Here is a 24180-nt window from a genome sequence, read left to right as displayed (position 1 = left end):
TGGACAGTGCTTGTAGTAGACATATAGTAAATGTGCTTGCTTTAGTGAATGGCTAGATAACAAAAAGTGTATGTAGTATAGACAATAGTAAGTGATATGGGTCACTTACTACGTTAGTACATGTCTTAGCCTGTGTCCTTTGGTCCTCTAGGATGAACATGACGCTAATAGGCTTACCCTTCACGTTTTTAGGAGGCTCCAAGTGAGACAGTGAGTGTAAAGAATGTAACCAGCGAATGGTATACAGTAATTACTCACTAAACTAGGACCATTGGCATGACTTTATCCTGACTTGGTTCTTATATGTGTCCCTCATTCTTCTGCTCTCAGATCCCTTAGAGGGACATGAAGCTGTGGAGAGTAAGGTTTCTCAGTTTGAGATGCCTGAGTTCTTGTTACCAGGACAAATAGTTCCTGGTCTGTCTTCCTTGGGTGATAGTAAAGGTGAGCTGGGTTTCTCTCTTTCTCTGGGACATTTTACCCAGAAACATAGACCCAACATTGTCACCTCTGGTAATTATTTCAAGCATCTCTGAGTTCATAGGTGCTCAACGAGTGAGAAAGTTCTGTCCTGGGGAGCTGCAGGTGTGCCAGGAAGGGGTTTATTTGATGTTATGTCAGCTCTTGGACAATGAAGGGACATTGACAGATGAGGTGGGAGAGGTTTCTCAAAGTCAGTGCAGTTTAGCATTTGGAAACAGCTTGATGGGGTGGGCAAAACTGACATCAATTTTCATTTCAAAGTCAAGATTAGAACTTAATATGCTGTACAGCCATCTACTGCTCCCAGTAAGCATAATGATCCAGCATGGTTACACCCCTCAAAGGGCAGCATATGGTCCCATTACCTCCCAGGAATCTTGGTGGCCATGACAAATAAACATGAGTATTCTGCCTGTTAGTATGGGGGGGGTGCTGTTGTCTAGTTCTCCTTACACCTTTGTTCTTAAATAGAGGACAGACACAAAAACCTCTCCCTTTTGGCTCACAGGTATTCTAGCCCAAGTGGACTTTCCTCTTTACCTTGGTCTTTATTTCTCTCTCTCTCTCTCTCTCTCTCTCTCTCTCTCTCTCTCTCTCTCCCTCTCATGATGATGATGATGATGAGGTAGTGGTGGTGGTGATTTCTAAAGACTATCAAACAGGATTCCAAAGGTAGATAGCTCTACATACAGTGTTCGCCTAGCATGCATGAGGCCCTGGGACTGAGCCCCAGCAGCAAAAAACAATCCAAACAAACAAACAAAAACAAAAAAACCGGGATGCTGGCCCATGCCTGTCTGTCATCTCAGCACTTTGGAACTGAAGGCAAGAGTTCAAGGCTAGACTAGATACATAATAAGTAGGAGGCTAGCCTAGGCTTCAAGGGGCCTTATCTAAACAAAGACATAAACATTTCATTCAAGGGTAAACTATGTTGAAATCCATGCACAAATGAGCTGGATTCAATAGGGGTATCACTATTAAATCAGACAGGTTAAACGGTGAATATTTTTGTCCACATGTTTATTCATAGAGTACAATATTTAGGGAGATTGTAGGGAGACATGAGGATTACTTGCTGGTTTCCCTGCAGAAGCAGAAAGGAGGGCACATAGGTAATGCCATTGGACTGGCCCCACAGTCTCAGACACGACTGATGCTGAGACACTGGAAAAGGAAGATGCCCAGCTCAGCAGCAGTTTGCTGTCTGTCCCTGAGTCAGCATGGCCTCGGATGGCACTTCTTGGAAAGAGCTCTGTGTTGACTGTAGTGGATTCATGGCTGTGACCTCCAGGACAGATCAGCAGTTCTCTGTGTCTATTTTCCTCTCTGGAAAACAAAGGATAAATGAAATTGCCTGCTCATTTATTCCAGCCCTATATCTAACTGTACATTTAGTTTCTTGCTTATGTCAATACGAAGAGAAATAAATTTGACTAATGCATTAATCAGAACCAGAGGGTTAGAAACTCAAGGCTTTTAAGTTACCTTGTTTTATTTTGGATGCCATGCTTCCACCAAAGGAGTAGTGATAATGACCGTCATAATGTAAAGGCATTCAATGATCATTAAATAATTGTTTCAAATAACATTTGCAAAAACTTTCAAGGGCCTGAAAGAATGCTGTAGACAAATGTTAAGTAGTAGGGGGGAAATGAGAAATTACATGGCATGAACAGAACCATAGCAATGAGGAAAATTATAGAAAAATCATTACCATATTTTTAAATCAGTGGCTGCCTTTAATGGTTGACATCGTGGACGAACTGTTTTCTTGGTTTCCCTGTACTTACTTTGTTACATAAGTTAAATTTTCTTTTACCTGTGTTATCTGTTTGCTAGGAAGTGTGTCCTCTATCTCACCATTACAGGCTTATTTGTTGAACGCTTTCCCCTAGATATGGGGGATGGATTTCTGTGTCTGGCATCTACAGATTCTGTGACAAATGGAAGGGGTTTGAGAAGAAGCCAGCTGGGATGGAGACATACCCCATCATTCAACAGCAGTCCAACAGCTAGCGAATCCTCAGTCTTGGTATTATTAGACTGCCTGAAGGAATGGCTATCTATCTATCTATCTATCTATCTATCTATCTATCTATCTAAAGTTTTAGACTATTAAAATAGAAAAGATCTCTCTCAGTCAGAAGTAGGACATTGACCCTGTACATGAGTAGGAGGGAATACTGGTATTTCAGAACATTCATTTATGGCATGATACTCTTCCTATACGAAGGGAAATGAGTAGTGTGGTAATTACATACCAACCAGCACTTCTTAGATGTGAGCTTCGGGTCAAGCCTTGTGCTACTTATTGAGCGTTTAGAAAAAGTCTGATCTAGGTTTGTTCCTCAAGGAATTCACATGTTACACAGCCACAGACCAAAACCAAAGAGTTATGGTACCCCATGAGGCTGAAGATGAAGGGAGCAGATACAAGAATTGTGGGAGCTCAGAGGGGAGCCTGTTCAATACCATGAAATACACGAAAATATGTGGACTCTTCAAAGATGAGGAGCCCTTAAGTTGAGTAGCAAATGGATGTGGACTTGTGTAGTCTCTCCTCCTCCCCCAGCCTGAAACCTGCTTGCTCAGGGGTGGAGCTTCCTGCTCATTTGTTCTGCCACGCCCACTGCTGGAACCTGCGGAGCCACACCCGTGCACCTTTCTACTGGACCAGAGATTATTCGGCGGGAATCGGGTCCCCTCCCCCTTCCTTCATAACTAGTGTCGCAACAATAAAATTTGAGCCTTGATCAGAGTAACTGTCTTGGCTACATTCTTTCTTCCGCCCCGTCTAGATTCCTCTCTTACAGCTCGAGCGGCCTTCTCAGTCGAACCGTTCACGTTGCGAGCTGCTGGCGGCCGCAACATTTTGGCGCCCGAACAGGGACCTGAAGAATGGCAGAGAGATGCTAAGAGGAACGCTGCATTGGAGCTCCACAGGAAAGGATCTTCGTATCGGACATCGAAGCAACGGACAGGTACACATGCTAGCGCTAGCTTAAAATTTCAGTTTTGTAAAGTGTTGCTGAGGATGCGGTAGGATACGAATTAAGCTTGAATCAGTGCTAACCCAACGCTGGTTCTGCTTGGGTCAGCAGCGTGTTAATCGGAACTAGAAACGGAAACAGGCAGGTTAGCCGCAGCTTTTTAGGAAGCTGCTTAGGTGGAAGAAGAAAGGGTTTAAAGTCATGGATCAGGCGGTAGGCCGTAGCTCTCCGAAGCTACATGAGGTGTGAGAAAAGAAAGGGTTTATTAAAAGAAATAGGCAGATTGCCCCAGTTAATAAAAAATGCATCATAAGGGAGGAAAATGTCCCAAAAAGCAGAGAGAAATATCTCTCTGGGCCTTATAGCAGGAGTACTCTGTTACCTTTTGTGTCTTGTCTAATGTCCGGTGCACCAATCTGTTCTCGTGTTCGATTCATGTATGTTCGTGTCCAGTCTGTATGAATGAATGTTCTATGTTTTGTGTTGGATAATAAAGATGGTATAAAAAACTTTATCTGCAAAGCCGAGAGCTGCCACATGTTTCAGCCAGGAATCAGACACGTGGCAAGAGGGCCCCTGCTGGAAAAACTGTTCGTTTTAGGAAATAAGGGCGAGTGCACAGCCTCTAAGTTTCAGAGTAAAAAAGCTAATAAATGGTTCATGATTAATGTGTTTGACAATGGTAAAGTGTTTTTTATTTTATGATTGTAGCTACAAAAATTATTATTCTCTGATTGGTCTAAATGTAACTGCTTCATTTAGTTCTTTTTTATTGGTAATGTGCTCTAAGTGTTTTCACAATCAGCTCATAAGTTGTTGGTTAAGATTAATAATTGTTACATTGCTACAGATGGTTAGTGTTAAATTTGATAACTCAAGTTTAGAGTCCTTCCGACACATGGCATAAGGCAGCCCAAGAGGCTGGGTCTCTAAAGATATTTCTAGTTTAGGTAATAATTAATGTTGTTCGTATCCTAAATAGTAAAATTTAAAATAAGATTTAAAGCAATGTCTCTTTATTAAAGCATTAAAGCTTGCTTTAATAGGTATTCATAGGTATTAATTGACATCCAAACTTCGTAATATGATAGTAATGCTTCTAATATTGATTTTAAAGATAATAAATTGTTTTAAACTTGGGTTTTGCTTTCCCAAGGTTACAGGTATTATCCTAACCTTGCACAAAAACTTAAAAATTATGGTTAAAACTGCTATTGTTCCATTGACTGCAGCTTGCAGTTTGATTTCAAATTTAAGATCTTTAATTCACCTGTATACTGTAATTAAGATAATTACAAGAGTAATCATCTTATGAGAGCGCTCATACAGCTCACTTCATACAAAACTGTGACAGAGTTATCTAGTTATGTTTGTCTTTGTGAATAGATTAGACAAACAGTTTGGTTATAGTTGCTGCCTGGCAGGAAACTGTAGTACAGGCAATTTTTTCACAACACTAAAGTTGTGAAGAACGTTTTAACTGTAAGTCATCTTAAGAAAGAGTATCATAATTTAGAGGCGTAGACAGTTATATTGTTTCTCTAAAATCGGTCCTTATTACAGGAGGGCCAAGATGCTCAGATTAAAAAGTGTTTCACGTTTGAGTCAATACAGGGCTCTGGGCAGCCCCAGAGCGGCTTGTGGCCTTTCTTTTGTTTTGCAAACAGTGCCTGAAAAAAATTTTTCCCTGTGTTCAAGAGAAATTCTTTTTAACAGTGTTGCAGATCTATTCAGATGTTTAAAATAAGACTTAAATTCAAAGAGTTTTGATTCTAGTGAACTGTAATCACTAGAAAATTTTGCCTCTAAGTATGGCTAATGTAACTTTACATTATGTAAGAAAAAATTTTATTGTTTCTGCTTCTATACAAGAAGCCAAGAGTTTTAATCTTTCAGTGTATATTGTTTCCTAAGTAAAAAGTATTTTATTAACTAATGCTTCTTGAAGTTTACCTTAAATCCTTGCTCTCACCCAAAAGATTCAGAGACAATATCCTTTTATTACTTAGGGTTTTAGTTTACTACAAAAGTTTCTACAAAAAATAAAGCTTTTATAATTGTTATTAATTGGTAATTAAAAATTGGTTGTGCCCAAAACAATTCTTTGGCCAAAAAAAAAACATTATTGTAAAGTCATTTTTCTCATCCTCCCAGCCAATCGTTGGCCCATGTGGGCCCAACTAGCTTCTGTGGGGCGGAGTCTTAAGACACAGTTTCCCCTGTTCCAGCACAGATGATCTAGTTGTGTGCTGTAGATGGTGTTTTAAAATGCTAAACAATCAAACCTTAATTTGTATATTAATAGTCAATGCCATATTTCTGAGCTCGCAATTGCTTAAATTGTTCATCCCTCAGATACTATTAATTCTCAAATTTACAATTGCTTATGCATATTTCTAGTTAATAAATAAATTATGCACATGTAACTCTTAATAACTTTACAAGCCTTCTAGTTACAACTGCTCCTTAAGAAAATTGATTAAAAGTGCAATTAGTCACTGCCCCTTTACAGCCATGTATTTAAAATATTTTGTCAACTAGTTATTAATTCAAAAGTAGGTATTGTAAAATTTTAAAACTTTAACTTCTTAAAAGACAAAAAGAGAGAAATTGTATCCCCGTGCATACTATTTAGTGCATTCCCATGCACACTATCTAAGTCTTACCTTTATTTTCAAAATTTAATATTTTAATGTCAAAGAGTTTAATAAAGGCTTTATAGTATCTTAAAGGGATCTACTTATTGGCTTATAGATTGATCCTAAAACAGCTACCTTATTAAAAAAGGGAAAAACAGGTTTTCTCCACAGAACGCTGCAGAAGCATATTAGTAAATTCGTGTGACGAGCTGGTAGGTAAGTTGACTCATGTCCTGATTAAATTGACTAAAAAACTAAATTAAATTCATGTTTTAGATCCATCCTTACTTGTCATTTTTCCAGTTTAGACTAGCTTCTAGCCTTTTAACTTTATGACAATAGTACATCAGAGACTGTATATTCAGACTTAGTAAAATTAGTCATTTAATAGAGTCATAATGATTTTTCTCTTTTCTTCAGTGTGACCAGCTCTTCTAACTCAATCTTAGACTGGTCTAATATTCAGTCCAATGTTAGAGATTCCTATATTCTAAATTACCTAGCAAGTTAATTCAGAGCACATCCTCCACTTCCCCTAGATCCCTAACCTCAGAAGGATTACTGGCCTTACAGCTAGTAGAAAAGGCTATTGAAGAACAGTTTGTCACTTACATAGATTACTCCCTGCCGCTGCACCTGTTAATTTTTAATACGACTCATGTGCCTACGGGATTGCTATGGCAAAAATTTCCTATAATGTGGATACATTCGAGGATTTCTCCCAAACGTAATATCTTGCCATATCACGAAGCAGTGGCTCAGATGATTATCACTGGAAAAAGGCAGGCATTGACTTATTTTAGAAAGGAGCCAGATATCATTGTCCAGCCTTACAGCGTGAGTCAGGACACTTGGCTGAAACAGCATAGTACAAATTGGTTGCTTGCGCAATTAGGGTTTAAAGGAACTCTAGATAGCCACTACCCCCAAGATAGGTTGATAAAATTCTTAAATGTGCATGATATGATATTTCCTAAGATGACTTCCTTACAGCCTTTAAATAATGCTCTATTGATTTTTACTGATGGCTCCTCTAAAGGGCGAGCTGGATATCTTATTAGTAATCAACAGGTTATCGTAGAGACTCCTGGTCTCTCGGCTCAGCTCGCCGAATTAACAGCAGTACTGAAGGTTTTTCAGTCTGTGCATGAGGCTTTTAATATTTTTACTGACAGTTTATATGTTGCTCAGTCAGTGCCCTTATTGAAAACCTGTGGTACGTTTAACTTCAATACGCCGTCAGGATCTTTATTTTCAGAATTACAAAACATCATTCTCGCCCGAAAAAATCCGTTTTATATTGGCCACATACGGTCTCACTCTGGTCTTCCTGGACCTCTGGCAGAGGGTAATGATCGCATTGACAGAGCTCTAATAGGAGAAGCCTTAGTTTCAGATCGGGTTGCTTTGGCCCAACGTGATCACGAAAGGTTTCATCTTTCTAGCCATACCCTAAGACTCTGACATAAGATCACAAAAGAGCAAGCGAGAATGATCGTAAAACAATGTCCTAAATGTATTACTTTATCTCCAGTGCCGCATCTAGGAGTTAATCCTAGAGGCCTTATGCCTAATCATATTTGACAAATGGATATAACCCATTATGCAGAATTTGGAAAACTAAAATATATACATGTCTGCATTGATACTTGTTCAAGATTTCTTTTTGCTTCTCTGCATACAGGAGAAGCTTCAAAAAACGTAATTGATCATTGCCTACAAGCATTTAATGCCATGAGATTGCCTAAACTTATTAAGACAGACAATGGGCCATCTTATTCCAGTAAAAACTTTATTTCATTCTGTAAAAAATTCGGTATTAAACATAAAACTGGAATTCCTTACAACCCCATGGGACAAGGAATAGTTGAACGTGCTCATCGCACCTTAAAAAATTGGCTTTTTAAGACAAAAGAGGGTCAGCTATATCCCCCAAGGTCACCAAAGGCCCACCTTGCCTTCACTTTATTTGTCCTAAATTTCTTGCACACCGATATCAAGGGCCAGTCTGCAGCGGATCGCCACTGGCATCCAGTTACTTCTAATTCTTATGCATTGGTAAAATAGAAGGACCCCCTGACTAATGAATAGAAGGGTCCAGATCCAGTTCTAATTTGGGGTAGGGGCTCAGTTTGTGTTTTTTCATGAGATGAAGATGGAGCGCGGTGGCTGCCAGAGAGATTAATTCGTCAGATGAACACAGATTCTGACTCTTCTGGTAAGTATCGTTCTAAAGACTAAAATTCCTTTTGTGCTTAAAATTCAGCTGAGAGCAACAGCTCTCAAAGCTGTTTGTGTCTCCAGCTACTCTCTGAACCAGCTCCCGACAGGAGGCAGGAGACTAGCCTCAGCTTTACAATTTGCATTTAAATAAAGTACCTAGACTTCCCCGAAAAAAGTTCTGCTTTCCTACTTTCTCACTGTCTTTCAAGATTTTGTCTTTCAAGCAGGTAAATCAACATTCCCGAGGCGGACCAGTGGATGTGCATCCCTGCCCCCCTAGAGCACACAGGTGGCAGCTGTTACCCCCAGTCTCAGGACATTTCCAGCACGTGGTTTTCAGTCTGAGTTAAAAATTTAGGTTTACCTAGAGGGCTAGAAGAGTAGATATTTCCATATTAATAAAGATTGGTTTTTATTTTGATAGACAGGCTTAGCCCCTTAGCTGACCTCTGGCTTTTCACCCTTGCTGTTACTGCAAGGTGTCCTTAGCTCAATAGGCTGTGGAAAAAACAGGGATGAGGAGAAACGACTTCCAGCTCCTATTTTAGCCACAAATCGTGGTGTTACTAACGACATAATTCTTGCTTAGGCTTTACTAATTCTGAGGTTGATAATTCTCCTTTAAGAGCTGCACAGCACTCAAAACTGTGCATACTGGTTTGTGATTGTACAAATTCAGTATGGGCACCGCTTGGTGCAGAGATACTTACTGCAAGAGAAGGTCCGGCTTGACCATTTCTGAGTTTCCTGTGAGATAAACCCAGTTTAAAAGAGGTTGGTACCAAATTTTGGTTAAAAATAAAAAATATTCTCCGGCTCTACCTCGCCTCCCCAAAAGGTACCAAGAGCCACATGTGTGGGTTTTACCCACGAAAAGAATCGGGTCCATGTCCACCCAAGCCAAGGTTAAAAGCCCACTCATCTACGGATGAGAAAATCATTTGATCACCTCAGTTAAGCGTTGCCTTATTTAACTTAATTAATAGGGGGGAGAGAGATTGGAGACGTACTATTGAAAGGGCAAGCCCTTCACTGCCTCCCACCCAAATAAAAAAGCCAATTGGCCTTGTACTACAAGAGCCGGTCACTCCTTCTCCCTGTTTCCCACCTATCTTCCAAAAATGCGGAGGAATTCAACTTAGTGTTATTTTCACATCGTTCAGTCAAACTTAGCCAGAGTTCCAACGCCCTACTTAAAATTCAACTAGAAAGTTACCTACCAAGTACTAATTAGCATTATAAAGTCAGAGTCTGCAGCTCCAGGCCTTTCAGTTAGTTGTTTACTAGAAAGGACAGTCTTAAGCCAGATACAGTTTACCATAAGAAAAGTTAAAGAATCCCAGTGAAGCAAGTTTTTTCTTTAACCCTAGATTCCAGGCAGAACTATTGAGCATAGATAATTTTTCCCCCCTCAGGCCAGCTTTTTCTTTTTTTTTTATTTTGTTAATAATAGGGAGGAGATGTAGTCTCCCCTCCCCCAGCCTGAAACCTGCTTGCTCAGGGGTGGAGCTTCCTGCTCATTCGTTCTGCCACGCCCACTGCTGGAACCTGCGGAGCCACACCCGTGCACCTTTCTACTGGACCAGAGATTATTCGGCGGGAATCGGGTCCCCTCCCCCTTCCTTCATAACTAGTGTCGCAACAATAAAATTTGAGCCTTGATCAGAGTAACTGTCTTGACTACATTCTTTCTTCCGCCCCGTCTAGATTCCTCTCTTACAGCTCGAGCGGCCTTCTCAGTCGAACCGTTCACGTTGCGAGCTGCTGGCGGCCGCAACAGACTTGGAAAAGGGGGAAACTATGCCAGGCAGAGAAAGAAAAAGAGCAAGGCTGAAAGGCAGGAAACAGCATAGGATGTGATGGGAGAAAACGGGATGAGAGTGTGATGGGCAATGAACGGGAGGCAGAGAAAGACACGAAATGACAATAGAGAGGGAGGGAACGGGTCATGTAGATGCACATGTATCTTGGGCAGCCAACAAAAAATGTCACATTGGTTTAAATAGCTTGTTTATACATTTACACAAGTACCTTCTGAGTGTCTATATGTTTTCCTGCTTGGCCAACAGAGCCTAAACTATTTACTATTTATCCCTTTAAGACAGACCTTTGCTCACCTAGAACTAACTAGATGTGCTTGGAATGAACCCAGGAGATGTGGCTGTGGCTATGGGTGGCTGGAAAACCTGCTCAGGTGAAACATAAGCAATGCATTGAGGTGATGATAAGGAGCTGGGGAGGATTTCTGGGAAAGGTTCTGAGTTCAGATTTGGGTGGTATCTTGGGAATGCATAGAAATGTGCATACAGAAGTCAACCAGCTGTTGTGACTGGAAATCTGGGATACTCTGAAGACGGGCCAGCTTTAATTGACGTCAGGAAATATGCAAGTGAGGGTCTGGGAGTCTCGTGGATCTTGGCCTCTTTTCTTCCAAGATGGAGATTCTGTGTAACCCAAGTTGGCCTTGAACCCTTATAGATCCACCTGTCCTGCCTCCCTAGTGCTGGAATTAAAAGTGTGCACCATCACTGCTCAGATGGTTTTTAGCCTCTTATTCAAGGAATTGAAACCAAGGTTTATACCAATTTTCAAAAGTGGCAAAGAAACAATATTTTTAGCAAAGCAATTGGATGGATCAACATGCCCCAGAGAAGAGTGGTGTACCACACGCAAAAATACTCAAGGGCCACAGCATTACTCAGAGATTCCTTTTATGGCAGTGAAGAGAAGGAGGGCTTTAGCTGTAGGAGGTATAGCATAGACAATAGTCTGTATTTTGATTGGTACATTGTCACATAATAAATTTTCTTCCCATGTTGCATCTGATTTTAATCATATACATGCATAAGGACAAGATGGAAAACTAGGGAATTCTCCCCAAATGTTCACTTAAGGCACGTAAGGTTTTGCCTTGTTACATATGTACCCAAAACCAGTTTTGGAGAGACTGGCTTCACCATTTGTTATACATGGATAGAAACACTGGGTATATGTTTCAACAGACATTAAGTTTGATTGTTGCCTGAAGAGAAGAAACTTATCCCAGTGTTTATGGAGGGCTGTGACTATAGAATGATGCAGATAGAGAGGCCAAGGTGACTAGACACACTGTTGAGAGAGTACATAGTACATATAGGCAAAGGATCAAGGCCACCCAGTGTGTTGTTATGCATAACCTAAGTCCAGAAGACATGCCCTGTGCTTGCCTACCGCAGAAGATCTCATGAGTGCGTGGGACATGTAGGAAGAGCAAAGGGATGTGATCAGAATCTTGGAGGGTCATACTATTTAAATTTTTTAAAGGAGATGAGCGAATAACAAAGGAAGCAGGAAATTAATGGGGAGAGAGCTAGAAGAACCAGCAATTTATCAAAGAATCAAGAAGGAAAGAATTGTCAATATTGCTTGCTGTGATGGCTAACCTTGGTTGTCAACTTGAATGCATCTGGAATCAACAAAACCCAAGCAGCTAGGCAGGTCTTTGAGGGATGTTCTTGGTTGGATCATCTGAGGACCGAAGTCCCACCCTAAATCTGGACTACACCTTCTGGTGGTAGCCCACATGAAAGGACCACCCTGACCTTGATAGCAAGTTCATCTATCCTGTTGCTGAGGCATTTCTTTGCTTGTATAAGAACCTACTTCTTTGGGATTCCCAGTTAGACTGGAGACCAGCAGCTCTCTAGGACTATCCTGTGACTCCAGCACTAGATTAGAACTGCTGTGACGTCCAGTCTGGTGGACTGAACAACTACTAAATCCTTGGCCTGTCCATCAGGAAACAGCCATGGTTGGAAACTTGAACCATATCCTGTAAGCGACTCTACACACACACACACACACACACACACACACACACACACACACACTCACAAGCATAAGTAAGTATTTGCCAGAACCATGGGATTTATTCATTGTTTTTTGTAAGAAAATTTCAAAGAATAATGCCACAAAAAGCACTCAAGCAATCCAGATTAGTGAGCAACTCAATGACTTGAATCATAATGGGATTGATGCTAAAATTATTTATCCCTGTAAATGTAACAAGCACATCAGACAAAGCAACATGATTTATGTAAAGCATAAATTTTGTGGTAATGTTACCTTAAAACAAAGAACTAGGTGCCATAAGCAAGAAGGCTACATATAAGTACTACCAGCAGTGAAAAAAGTCAGAGAGACAACAAAAATTAACTATGTAATAATGAAAGCCAGACATGTGGTGCATGCTTATAATTCCATGGCTGAGGAGGTAGCAGATCCCTGGAGCTCACTGGCCAGTGAGCCCAGCCTATGTGGCAAGTTTCAAGTCTCTGAGACACCCTGTCTCATCAAACAAAGTAGATGGTACTAGAGAAAATACACCCAGTGTTGACCTGTGGTCTCCATAGCTAGCATACACAATGTATATGCATTCATACACACATGAAGGCACATATATGTGTACACACACAGTACAATGGTGAAGTAGGATGAAAAATAGTGATGCTCATCACACAAGATTCAGAAATTAACAGGTGGATGAATTTTTTAACAGACATTTTTTATTTGTACAAAAATCAAATAAAAAAATAACTGAGCCATCCCCTCGAGAGAATGTTTTCCTAGACTCATAATTCAAGAGGAATTGCTACTTTTGTCAGACCAGGCAGTGGTGTTCAGTTTCCACCCCCCAAAAGACCTTTGTCTCCTGAACCACAAAGATTCAGGGATGGACTTGTGCCATAGTTAGTCTTTGTCAACTTGACACAAACCTAAACATACCTTGGAAGAGAAGAATTGCCTCTACCAGGAAGGCCTGTGGTCCTATCTATTGTGCATTTTCTTAATTAGTGATTGTTGTGGGAAGGCCCTGCCCACTGTGGGTAGTGCCCTCCATAGTCTGGTAGAGCTGAGCTATGTAAGAAAGGCCAGGAGAAGAAAGCCAGTAAGCAGCATCCCTTCCTGGCTTCTGCTTCTGTTCCTGCTTCCTGGTTCCTACCTTGAGTTCTTGCTCAACTTCTCTAAATGATGGGTTGTGATATGGTAGTATAACCCAAACAAACCCCTTCCTCCTCAAGTTGCTTTTGATCAGTATTCTATCACATCAATAGAAACCAGATTGGAATACTTGGGATCCAGCTCAAGCCAACAAGAGATGGGCTTGGGCCTTTCCCTGGCACTCATAGCACAGAGGTTATCTATTTCCATCAACATCCTAACCAGTAGGAAGCACCAAAGGAGTCATGGGTGGCTGTGCTTGACCCACAGTAGCCGCATCAGAATGAAGGTCCTAGAGATAGGGGAGAAACAGAGATGAGAGGAAAAAAACTAAACAATCAAACAACTGGCCAGCAGTGGTTCACACTTTTAATTCCAGCACTTGGGAAGCAAAAGCAGGCCTATCTCTGTGAGTTCAAGGCCAGTCTGGTCTACAAACCTATTTCCAGGACAGTGTGGGCTATACAGAGAAACCCTGACTTGAAAAATAAAGACAAATAAACAAACAAACTAAAACCAGGTTCTTTGCTGAGGGCATCATTAGGTCATGCCAACAGCAAGTCCTGTTCCAGTGACAACAGCCAAGGAGAATGCCCTTCTCCCTAAAGCTACTTGGATTTCAAGTTTCTGTCAATTGCAATTACATTCAGCCACACTGGTGTAGTAAGCTGAGGATCTTTGAGTATGTAATGTAACCCATCCTAAGGGGATCCAAAATCACAGAATTGTCATGTGCTCCAAAATATGCCTATTAACTTGGTCAGGGGTTGTTTGGGCTAGAGCAGGAGAATTTTACTGTGTGTAAGTAAAAATGAATTTATTGAGTTGCTCACAAAACTGAAGGGCAGTGATTAAAGTTAGACAGCAGAGCCTCTGGAACAACAGAAGGCACATTAGTTACTTTCCTATTGCTATGATAACTTCCAGAAAGAAGCTATTTGGGTTTATGGTTCCAGAGGGATAGGAGTTCATTACCACCTGGTGGGAGAGCATCAGGCTTGGTGATAGGCATGGTGGCTGGAGAAGCAGGCTGACATCTTAAACTGCAAACAGCAAGCAGAGAAAGTGACATCCAAATGTCTGGAGTCTTTAAAGTCTCAAAGCCCACCTCCAGGGCATCATTCAACAGGGCCACACCTCTTAAACCTCCCAAGCAGTCCCATCAATTTGGGGAACAAAGTGTTTAAATACCATACTATGGCAAACATTTACATTCATACTGCAGCAGTAGGTATCAAGGCTACTTCTCTCTGGCTGTTTTAATTACAGGGTTCACTCAGGTCCTGCGGTGTAGTGGCCATTTCCTTCTAGGAGGGCAAAGAAAAACCTCGTAAGACTAAAACAAGAAAACAAAACATACTTGGCCCAGGAAGCATATGTAACTCCCGAGGAGCTACAAGATGTTCAATGCCTCTCCCTAAGGTATAAGCAAGAACTATTTCTGGGGAGAAGAGCTTCTATGACCATGAGTTGCCTCTAGGTCATGCAGGGGAGGTCCAGGGATGCAGCGTTTGAATTGTCACCTGTACTGGATCAGGCCTGTTGGTTATATAACTGCTTTTGAGTCACCTGTAAGTGACCCCACTTAACCTGTAGTAAATCTCAGCAAACTCACTGTTTCACTAGACTGGGCTAGAACTGTTCTTGTGGTCTGTCATCAGTGTTCTATCTTAGTTAAATATTCATTTGTTCCCATCTCTTTAGGAAAAGTCACAGAACCTGATCCGAGAACATCTGTTCTCTTACCATTTTACTTAGCCTTAGAAAGAACCACACTGAAGAGAATTCATCTATCACTGGAGAGCATGGCTGGATTAACTGCTCGTATTAGTAAGCTTTCTGTTACTGTGAGAAAATATCTTAGATCATCAACATAAAAGTGGAAAAGTTTGCCTTAGCTTTTTTTCAGAGGTCTCTCTCAGGCCTGTGGGAAAATGGTTCACTCACCCTAACCGAGAAGATGGGGAGGGAAAGGAGGAAGAGAGATAGAAGGGGCAAAGAAGAAAGGAGGGACAAGAAAGAAGGAAGAAGATAAGAGTGAAGGTAGGAAGGGAGAGGAGGAAGAAGGGATAGATGGAGGGAAGGAGAGAGAGATTCATGACAAGGTATTTTCTTCAGTAGATAGATATGATCTCCTGTCTCCAACTTTCCTATCTTCCATCCAAGAATGGAGTGGGTAAACATTGACAGGAAAATAAGAGTAACTTTATTTGTCACAGAAAATGACAATTTGAATTGCAAAGTAGTAGCTTGGAGAACCTTGAGGACAGTAGAATGCCAACTAAGAGTGCTCCCACCTAGGCATTGTCAAAAGGCTCAGGTGTGCCTAGCTAAGAGGTTGCAGTTGCTACAGCCCCATGCTCTTGGCAGGCTTCAGCCAGAATACCAGCCAGGAGATACTATGTGGTATATCCCCCAAAGCACTCAGCTGGCCTCAGGGTGCCCCATGAGTCCAGTCTTCTGTAGATCAAAACCTCAGAAAACAGAGGTTGCAGCTTGAAAGCTCTGGGAGGGCCTTGGGGTTGTCAAACGGAACCGTCCTGTGCAGGGCAAGTCTGCAGGTTACCAACAGGAAGAGCAGAAGCAACAGGTGCCCTGTCTTACAGGTTGGAAAGGCTGGAGTTACAGGTCTCTGATGACCAAGTCAGGAATTAGTCCCTCTCCTTGTTATATCTGAAGGTAAGCTTCTGACCTGAGGCAGGAGTTTTGGATGACCAAGTTGTTTATGAGACATACTCTGAAATCTTTGGGCTTGGTTCCTCCCCAGGAGCCTTCTCCATGGCGCCTTCTATTCATGAAGCCCCAGGGCAGACAAATGTATTGAGGACCAGCTGACAGATTGTACACAAAGAGGATGAAAGATGGGGTCAACCAGGGAGAGCTATCAAACTGTTAAAGATTCACCAGCTGTTCTCAATTACCTTGGTAATCTTTGCAGGCCTCTGCCTCCTGTTTTCCAGCTTGCTCATACTTAGGGCTCTTGCTTTCCAAAGCTAAAGGGATTTTCTTGCCTCTGTCAGCTCCCTTGCCCACAGGGTTTGAATTTCCCGCCAGTAAGACAGTTCCATACCAGTAAGAGCGCTCTCTCTCTCTCTCTCTCTCTCTCTCTCTCTCTCTCTCTCTCTCTCTCTCTCTCTCTCTCTCTCCCCCCCCCCCGGGGTAGGGAATGTTGAATATATGTATCTGGGGCCTCCTTCACTCCCCATGAAGGTGTCCCCAGTGACTCACTTCCTATAGTTGAGTTCTAATTACCCAATTCGGCAATGTCTTATCAGTGGATTAAGTCATCGATCCAATCTCCCTCATGATCCAATCTCTAACACATGGGTCTTTGGGGAGCATTTTATATCCAAACCATGACAGTGCTTGAAAGTAGAACTGACTTTTCCTCTTCTAGTCCTAAAAATCTGGCTAGAGAGAGAGAGAGAGAGAGAGAGAGAGAGAGAGAGAGAGAGAGAGAAAGAGAGAGAGAGAGAGAGAGAGAGAGTATTTTGTTGTTTTGTTGTAGCAGTGAAGAACATTATTGTTTCCTAAACTCAGAACTCAGAACACCACAAAGGAAACAGGATGTATAGCACAGTAGAAAACACCAGAGTTTCCACCTTATGTTCTAGGGAAAGCAAATTGATTTAGTGGACCTATCTCCCAAGAGCTCCAAACTCCATTTTGCCATGCTAGGACTCTTTTTAAGAGCATCATATGTAAATAGCAACCCCCATACACAAAATTTAACAATTAAATCTTTACATTGCATTAACAAGCTGTATGCGGTGGTGCAGAGTTGTGACCTTAGCACTCAGGAGGCTGAAAGGGGGAGGATTGAAAGTTCAAAGCCTGGTTGAGCTGCATAGCAATGAGTTCCATGCCAACCTGAGCTAGCCTAATAAGACTGCATCAAGCAACAACAGTAAGCTTTAAACACAAATACAATACTTAAAGCACTGGCATAATGTGCAGAGTTAAGGCTGAAGGTATTAAAATAGAGCCTTGTGTTTTCTCAGAAAGTGTTTTTCCTACATCTGGGTTGTTGTGGGGGAGCCAGTTTATTGAGAAGAGTGCAATGCCACAGTGGTGTGTAAAAGTGCATAGAAAGCATTCTGAGGGAGGACACAGGCTTTGGCTCTAGGGATGGGCGTGCTTCCTCCATCTTGTCTTGTGCCATCTCTGCTCTGCGTTTGTTTCTTGGCTTCTTGTACCACCAACCACATTGCTGCTCAGAGACAGGAATGTCCAGACGACAGCACCTCTCAAATGTTTCTTTCTTCATCCTGACCAAGAGCTTGGAGTTTGTTTGCTTGCATGCAGACCACATTTTCTTATGTATTAAGTGCCACAAGCCAAAATAAAGATACCAGTAAGGCAAGAATTCAAGAGGAATGAGCCTTATACAGAACCGTGGGCTCAGTTTAACCCGTCAAAGGTCAAGTGGGAATAAACCCTCACAGGACTAATTAAAAGTCGGAACTGTGAGGTCACATTACTAAGTGCTTGCCATGTACCTAGAAGAGAATTGGAAGTTGGAGGGGTTAAAAATCACCTGAATCTCAGACCCTCAGAAAATACATAATGAATGAAAAGGATTCATACATCAAATATAACACAGCCATTGTAAGAAGGAAAAGAAAACGTATTTCATTGTATTGAAGATAGCAGAGTAAGTTGGCCTACTGGAAAGGTCTAGAAAGGAAAGAATAAGAAGAAAGTAAAGGATTCATAAAACACCTTTTCAAATTATTGTACAGAGGAGTAAGAAGGAAAGAGAAAACACAAGAATGTCAGAAAACCATGGGACCAAAGGAAGCAGAAAGTATGTCAGGTGGGACAGGGTGGATTGTCCATGACACCTTTCAGTAAAGGTTTTAATATAAAGCAATAAAGAAGACAGGCTGAGGCTGATGGAAAACTCACACTCTTTTTGGTGTTATGGGTGTGTTTGTGTACATATGCCTCTCTGTGGGTTACTTGTGCACATGGGTGTGAAGACCAGAGGTCAGCCTTGGCTGTTGTTCTCCACTTTAGTTTGGTTTTCAGCCATCAGTCTAAGCTGGCTGTCCAGTGAGCTCCAGGGCACTGCCTGTCTCTGCTGGGCCATTGCTAGGTGAGCTCCACGATGGCCAGCTTTTTCTGTGAGTGCTTTCCATAGTGCTGAAGGTGCTATGCTAGCTCCCAAAGGTGAAGAGATCATCAGTCATGTTCGGCTCTGAACCCTGAATTCTAATATGTTTGCCTTCCTTTGGGACGGTGCAGATAAATCTCTTTGTATGTTGCCTGGGAGAGAGTAGATAGTCAGGAATCAGGCAATGTAATGTGTGCTAATACGACTCCTGATTACTCAGTAGGATCATTTTATGGAGACTGGTTGACACTGGAGTCCCAAACATGGCTATCTTCTATGCCTTATTGTTCCCGCTCACAGATCCTTATGAAAGGAGTTTTATAGCACAAGCCTGCCAGTCTCCCCGGAGATGCCACTTCCCAGGAAACCACCTTCCCAGAGCATGTTAGCAGCACCTGCTGCTCCTCCTTGCAGACCCAGAGTGTCTGTAAAACGTATGGGAAAAATAATCACAACAGGTCAGAGTGAAGAATTGCTTATCTTTGCTCATCTTGGGCCATTGTCCTGTCTGATCAGGATGCTAGAACAAAATAACCAGATTGAGTGCCTTACAGGCTTACAGTTGTGAAGGCTGGGAAGTCCAAGTCCTTGTCTAATGAGAGCTGCTAAGGATATCTTTTTAAAAATAAAATAATTTTATTATCTTCTGAAAATTTTATGCAATATAAAATTCAATTTATTTTGATCATATAATTCCACCCAGATCTACACTCCCATCACTTTCTTGCCTGGGCTCTCCAAACTTCATGTTCTCTCTTTCTCTCTCTCTCTCTCTCTCTCTCTCTCTCTCTCTCTCTCTCTCTCTCTCTCTCTGTGTGTGTGTGTGTGTATGTATACCCATGTGTATAATATGTGCATGTGTGCATGTTCCTGCATGTGGGTGCACAAGTGCCACGATGAGCGAATGTCCAGAGCAGGCATGTGAAACCCAGAGAACAACTTTTGGGCATTGCTATTCCTTCTTTCCATGTGTCTGAGACATTAGCCAGGCTAATCATGTCGTTAGCCAGGCTATCTGACCCATGGGTTTTTGGAGAATGTCCTGTCTCTGCCTCCCATCTCCCTGTGGGGATGTTCTAGGATATTCTGGCATGCTTGCTCTTCTGTACTCAGATTTTACATGGCTTCTTTTGATCTGAACTCAGGTTGTCAGGCTTGCAAGGTAAGCACTTTTACTCACTGTGCCCTTTCTCCCCAGCCCTCGAGTTCCTTTTTACCAAGGGATGGACCACCTCCCAAGGACTCACCCCCAATACCATCACTTGGGTTGGGGGATAGTATTTTAACACAGGAATTTCAGAAAGGAAGTAAACATGAGTAGGCTGATTTTTAGACCATGAAAACCTCTTACTTCTCTGTAAATTCAGCCTTTGTCTTGCTAGCCTGTGGTAATGTAAGCTCTATTGCTTGCAGACCTATGCCAAGGCATCAGAGGCAGCTTCCCTGGCACCTTCTACCAGGCTTCCCCCATTTGGTTAACCCCTAAGCCAGACTCCAGAGAGAAAGCAGAGCCATGGCTCTGTAGCCTTGTGGTCCTTTCATGATTGCCTCATGCTTGGGAGCCTTCTCAGCAACAAAGGCTATAGTTGAGCTGTTGAGGATATTAGGAAATCCTGCCCCAAGAGGCAGTTCACAGATGACATCAGAACAATTAGATATTAAAAGTTGCAGACTTCACAATTATTAACAAGCTCAGGGAGCCAATTAAGGGTGAGTAGATCTGACTAGCTGGAAACTTAATTTGTCAATGAAAGCTCTTTACTAGAGGAGCTGACTCTAACACTATAACTGGTCTAAGGTTTGAGAACCTGTATTGGCCACAGAGCCCCCACAAGCCAGTTCCAGTTGTCATTAGATGTTTCAACTAAGTATTTAGGTCTCATCCATATAAAACCCAATGTAACCAGGCTAATTTTCACACTTTATTAATGTTTTGGAACACTGATCTTAGAAGGTCTTGTTAGACTGATTTTTGTTATTAAGAAAACAGGAAGTATGTATCACTGCCTCTAAAGTAATAAACATGAATATTATCTTCAAAAAATAGACGCTGTTAGGCCAGATGGACAGAGTTTGGGTCTTACCCTGTTGCTAACAAGGTAAGATTGGTTTGCTCTCTATGAGCATTTGTTTCCCTATGTGTCAAATGAAAACACTCACTGTGTCAGGCACTGAAGTATTGCCAGGAAGACTGTGTGGATGCACGCAAATTTTAATTGTAATGTGGCTAGCTTAGGGTATGGCACACAGTCAATGGCAGCTATTTATGACTATAACTACTTCAATAATTATCATTACGTGTCATCTTGTGAGGGATCATCTTTGAAAGCCAGGAAATAAGAGAAAGACATATTCTCATCCAGTATTTCTCTTGAAGACCTATTAACCACCTGTAGATCCTCAGTCTTCCGGAAGATTAAGAAGCAAAGATTAGCTCTGTTGCCTTGTGCAATCTGTCTATGGCTTCCTGAGTCCAGCATGGAGACTGAAGTCTAGGTTGGAGGGGGAAACATGCAATAAATAAATTAAAGGGCTTTCCCCCTTGCTGTCCTGGAGATGGAATCCAGGACCATGTGCAAGCACTTCGCCACTGAGCCAGCAAGCCATCTTGGGAGGGCTTGTTGCTATTTTGCAAGCTTACATATTTGAGTTTGAGTGGTCAGCACCCATGAGATGTGATTTCACTATATCATATTTCTTTATTTCTTTTTCCATTCTGAAATTAAAATATAACATATTATTTCCTTTTTTCCCTCCAACACCTCTAATGCCTTCCATTCCTTGCTGCCTCTCATATTCATGCCCTCTTTTTATTTAATATATACATATGATATAATTTATATATTTTTATATATGTGTGTGGTGGTTTGAATATGCTTGTCCCATAGAGAGTAGGTGTGGCCTTGTTGAAGGAAGTGCGTCACTGTGGGGGTGGACTTTGAGACCCTCCTCCTTGCTGCCTGATGAGCCAGTCTGCTCTTCTTTGCCTTCAGAACAAGATGGAGAACTCTTAGCTCTCCCAGTACCATACCTGCCTAGATGCTGCCATGTTTCCTGTCTTGATGGTAATGGACTGAGTGAACCTCTGAATCTATAGCCCAGCCCAAATTAGATGTTGTCTTTTATAGAGTTGCCTTGGTCATGGTACCTGTACACATCAATGGAAACCCTAACTAAGACAATGTGTATGCATAAGTAAATTAAACTAAGAACTTAGTGTTGCTTATGTGTACATGATTTCAGGGTTGACCATATTGGATAACCAATTAGAGGGGGATCTGCCCTTGGAAGAGTATTTCTCCAACTCTAAGTATCCTTAGTTGTCTGTAGTTTTTTGTTTGGTTGTTTGGTTGCTTTGGTTGTTTTTTTTTTTAAGGGGTCAGTGGAAGCTGTTTATGACTACAATTATTTTAATAATTGTCAATAAGTGTTATCTTGTGAGGGATGTGGTGGGACCCTATTAGGATTCCATCTTCCATCTCAGCATGTCTATTTGTGTTGTTCTTATTCAGGTCCTATTTTAGTCAGCCATGTTGCTGTGGTATCATGGCTGAAGCTTCCCTCTCATTTCTAAGAGACATTATCTCACAGCAGATTTCCGGGTCCTCTGGCTCTTTTCCTCTTTCCTATCATACTCCTTCCAAGATGCTCCCTGAGCCATTGAGGTTAGGTACCTCACGGTCAGTTTTGTCCTTCATCATGACCAGTTTGATTCTTTTGCAGTAGTCTCTATCTGTTGCAGGAAGACATTTCTTTGATGGGGGGTGGGGGCTACACTATCTGTGGGTATAAAAATAAGTATTTAGAATGCAGTTAGGAATTAGTGGTGGTGGTAGGTTCTTTTCTAAGACTCATGATTTCATGGGTAGTTGGCTAGATGTCTAGTACTAGGTATGTTTCCTCTAGAGTTGATCAGGTATAAAGTCCAATTAGACAGCTGTTAGTTACGGCCAAGATATAAGCATGCTGGCTACATTCATGTCAACTTGATACAAGCTAGATTTATCTGAAAGAAGATAACCTTAATTGTGAAATTGCCTTCATAAGCTCTGGCTGTAAGGCATTTTCTTAATTAGTGATTGATGAAGGAGGACCCAACCCACTGTGAATGGTGCTGGGGTCCTGGGTTCTATAAGAAAGCAGACTGAGCAAACCATGAGAAGCAAGTCAATAGTCAGCTCCCCTCCATGGTCTCTGCATCAGTTCCTGCTTCCAGGTTTCTGCCCTGGCTGAGTTCCTGTCCCAACTCACTTCAGTGATGGACCGAAATATGGTACTGTGAATAAATAAACACAAGTAAATCCTCTCCTTCCTAGTTTGCTTTTTGGTCATGATATTTCATCACAGTAATAGAAACCCTAACTAAGACAGTAAGTGTTCTTATTGTATTATATTCCAGGCTAGTTTAAACTTAAATATAGCCTATGAAGATCTTGACCACTGATTACCCTGGCATTAGACTTGCATGCTAGGATTATGAGAACATACCACCATATATAGTTTACATGGTTCTGGGAATAAAATTCAGGCCTTCCTGCTTGCTGAGCAAGTACTGTGTCAACTGAGTTGGGCCTCCAGTACATTGTTTCTTTGAATGTTGACTCTAGAGAAGGATGGACCTCTGAACATACAGTTGAGATGCTCAAAGTTCCTTCAGAGAGTAGACTACATGGTACAGAAGGTTGACAAGTCAAGCTCTATTGCCAGTAATGTTTGCCCAAGATATTTATCTTGTATTTATTGGGCATTTATTTATTTGTTTGTTTGTTTAATGTATTTGAGTGTTTTGTCTGCATGCATGTGTGTGGTTGATGCCCACGAGATCAGAAAAAGGTCTCAGAGCCCTTGGAACTGGAGTTATGAATGGTTGTGAACCACAATGTAGGTACTGGAGATAGAACCTAGGTCTTTAGCAAAAGCAACATGTGCTCTTAACCATTGAGCCACCTTGTTTAATTTGACTGTTTTGTATCGTTCCCAGTAACTCCAAATGACAAATACCCCAGCTTTGTAAAGAACCAGCCTACTTAACTATGCTGGTTCCAAGCTCAACTTTGACAACTCTACAAGCCCTAGCTAACATGAATGGCACCTCCATCATTTAATGTGTTTGGGAAATTCCTCCATCATCATCCCCATTATGAGACATACTGGATCAAATAAATGCCAGCGCTTCAGTCCATCAGCCCCAAGAAAGGGAAGGCAAGGCTTAGGGAGAGAAGGGAAGACAGTGAGACAGATATGAACCTACCTCTGTGCAAAAACAGGGGCTTTGCAAACCCAGCTCACAGACATGATTTTTTTTTTGGTCCATATAGGGTTAACATTGATTTTTGATTTGGCTGCCACTTTTTGAGTCTGAGGTTATCTTCTAAAAGTTGGAGTTTCTGGCTTCTGAAAAGTCAAAACTTTTGGCAATCCTCGACCTTTGTTCCCACATAGTCCCATAGCTGTAGCTGAAAAGATGAACTCCTAGTAGGTTAAAGGCTGATCTCCGCTCTACTGCATTTCCTCCAAATCCCTGAAGCTTTGCTTTCCTCTGTTTATGTTACATCCATTTGTGCTTTGGTTACATCTGCATGTTACCATGTATGCAACATGATTGTGTAATTTCATTGTTATAAACTTGTTATTCCTTCCATAATAAAGAGAAAAATAGAAGTGTTCTGCATATCCAGATCTTGATCCAAAGCAAGGAACCAATATGACTGCATTATTTGTCATTTGAAAGAACATCTTATGCTCA

The 24180-nt window shown here is 41.6% G+C and overlaps 1 long non-coding RNA gene across 3 annotated transcripts in view; it reads right to left on the bottom strand.

Annotated features, from left to right (window-relative positions):
• Nucleotides 1-1489: 1489 nt before the first annotated feature.
• The window catches only part of Gm32247, a 39917-nt gene continuing 17226 nt past the window's right edge, over nt 1490-24180 (bottom strand). For all 3 annotated transcript variants that reach the window (XR_003956339.1, XR_001785334.1, XR_003956338.1), the window contains one exon: nt 1490-1812. This is a non-coding gene — a long non-coding RNA (predicted gene, 32247). The remainder of the gene's footprint in view (nt 1813-24180) is intronic.

The sequence above is a fragment of the Mus musculus genome, chromosome 6, assembly GCF_000001635.26.
Source record: "Mus musculus strain C57BL/6J chromosome 6, GRCm38.p6 C57BL/6J".
Lineage (NCBI taxonomy): Eukaryota > Metazoa > Chordata > Mammalia > Rodentia > Muridae > Mus > Mus musculus.
This window is presented reverse-complemented; position numbering and strand designations above follow the sequence as displayed.